The sequence below is a fragment of the Galeopterus variegatus genome, unplaced genomic scaffold (genome assembly GCF_000696425.1).
Source record: "Galeopterus variegatus unplaced genomic scaffold, G_variegatus-3.0.2 Scaffold2053, whole genome shotgun sequence".
Lineage (NCBI taxonomy): Eukaryota > Metazoa > Chordata > Mammalia > Dermoptera > Cynocephalidae > Galeopterus > Galeopterus variegatus.
The window spans coordinates 319,070-321,655 of record NW_007728164.1 but is presented as its reverse complement, the minus strand read 5'-3'; positions in this window follow the sequence as shown (position 1 = coordinate 321,655).

The following is a 2,586-nucleotide window of genomic DNA, read 5'->3' as shown; positions in this document are numbered from 1 at the left end:
TGGGCCTGTCACAGAAACCCAAGGTGAACAGCGCCCCCTGCAGTGTATAGAACACACAATAACCCATGACCCTTCAGGGTTTTGCATCTCTCTGGGAGCCCAAGGGAGGGGGTGTCCTGAGGTCAGCTGCATCATAGAGTCCCTGACACAGCTCACAGACTCCCCTTTCTCACAATCCTGCCCTTCCCTCTCTGTCCCACCCTGCTGCCCACCATGGGCCCCTCTGCCACCTGCATCCTGGGTTCCTACTTCCCTTTCCGTGTTGAAGCACAGACATGTTTGCTTGGCCCTCTCAGCTCAGGTCCTCTCCCTGGCTGGACACTCGCCTGGTCCTGTGGAGGTTGGGGAAAGCTCTTCCTTAGGTGATTGTGGGTGGAGGAGCCCAGGACCTCAGCCCTTTTATACTGAGCTGGGTTTTATGATGCACAGCCTGAGTCTGTGTCCTTGCTCCCACCGCACTCCCAGGACTAGGCTTTCAGCATGTTCTTAGGCACATATCTGAGGAATGAGGAGAGGGAAGCAGGAATTCCCCATGATGTTTCAGGCCCTGTGGCTGCCGCTCCACTCCTGTTTATTCCTTCAGTGCACAGGGCCTGCTCTCAGGATAGTTTGTGGGCACTGGTCACATGGAGACTAATAGAACACATTTCTGCCCCTGACTAGCTCACAGTCTCTCAGTCTGGTCCTATGATGTAGNGGTTCTTGTTTGTTGTCTGTCTCTCCCTCCCTCATTAGAATATAAGCTTTGAGATGGAAGAGTACTTACTTGTTTTGGTCACTGCTGTCTCCCGAATGCCTCGCCCAGTATCTGGCACGAACATGGGTTTTCAAAATCATTTTCGGAATGAATGGATAAAGTGGCATTGGAGTTGGATCCCATAGGATGGGCAGGATTTCAACATTCAGTAAAAGTGGGGCAGGGAGATATATTATTTTAGGTGAAGATTCCATGAAGTGCTATAGGGAATGGAGCATGAAAGACGGATCTGGAAGACAGGCTTAAGGAACACTCTGCTGAGATTCTCTGCTGGATTAGATATGAAGAATAAAAGATAAGGCAAACAGTGATTCCAAAGTTTGTGCCTTTGAAGCTTTACAGAATAGGGATTAAGAGAATGACAGGAAGAAGGGAATTGTAGGACGTGTGTTTGAGACATAGTGACTCATCCTTGTGCAAGATGGAGCATATGGAGGATTCCAGATGATGCCACGGAGTGTCCAGCCTAATGACTAGGGGAATGGAATGATCGTGAATGAGATCAGAAAATTAGTTGGGGAGCTCTTTTTAGAGAATTTTGAATGTAAGATCAAGCAGAACTCTGGGGTGACTATATCTCCAAGATGTTTGGGGAAATGAGGCTGGGGCCTGGTGACCTTAGTCAAGAAAGGCCTGGAGAGAAACTTCTGAAATGCACTCCGATTATTTTCTTCTCTCTCTCCACCTTTCCTCCCTCCCTTTCTCCATCTTTTCCTTCTTTCCTTCATTCCTTCCTTCCTTTCCTCACCTCACTTACCAAGAACCAATTTGATCTGTGAGACCAAACAAAATCAGCCAATAGTACACATGATGTTCCTGTTGTCACAGGGGCTCCAATCAGCTGGGAGTGGGGGATAGGTACAAAAATATCTAAAACCTCAAACCACTGATAAAAAATCCATGGAGGCAGGGGCCACTTTTTCAATAGCACAGCATTCCCAGAAGCCCCCAGTTTATGGTACAACTGTGGGTGTCCCTGGACATTATGGGACACATGACTATGTACTAGAGACTTTTCCTGCTCCTGCTCTGAGCACACCCATCTATACACATTTACCACATATGCGTGCACATATACTGTCCCCATGATGTTCTGTTACAACTGCTTCTGTCAAAGAGAAGGAGAAAGCCACACATGACATCACCAAGACCATTTTTGGATGAGGCGGGGTCCTGACAATCTCACTGGGAACAGTGATTCAATCCTCAAACCCACGCACTTCTCTCCCTCTCTCCTTCCCTCCTCCCCTCCTCTTTTCTTTCTTCCTTCCTTCCTTCTTTCTCTCTCTCTCTTTCTTTCTTTCCTTCTTTCTTCTTTTTCTTTTAAATTATAATATGGTTTTCAAAAAGTCCACTGACCTGTGAACAACTTGGAGGTAGGGATCATGTGCTATCACCTCTGAATTCCTAAGCAATGATGGACATGGACTGAGAACTGATTTTATGGAAGGAAAATGTTTAATTAATCTTTGCTGAATTAAACTCAAAGCTCTGAGAGGAAGGGACCATGTCTTGGAACAGAAAATCAACTAGGAATTGAACATTGGAAGGAGAGTCACAGAGGCTAAGGGTTCGGGCTAATGGCTGGAATTCCAGTGGCATGTCCCTTGTGCTCTTGCCCCAGGTCTGGGCTAATAGCAGCTGAGGACCCCTGCCCACTAACACATTCTGTTCTGCTTCTGGCTCCATTTTTCCAATTACCCCAGGTAAGACTCAAGGCTCAGCAGGGATTCTGGCTTCAGGGCTGTACATATTCCTTTGACCTTGTCCAAGAGCTGACTCCTTGCCCTGTGCTTTGGCAAAGCTGTGAAGGCATCAAGCCCAAAATA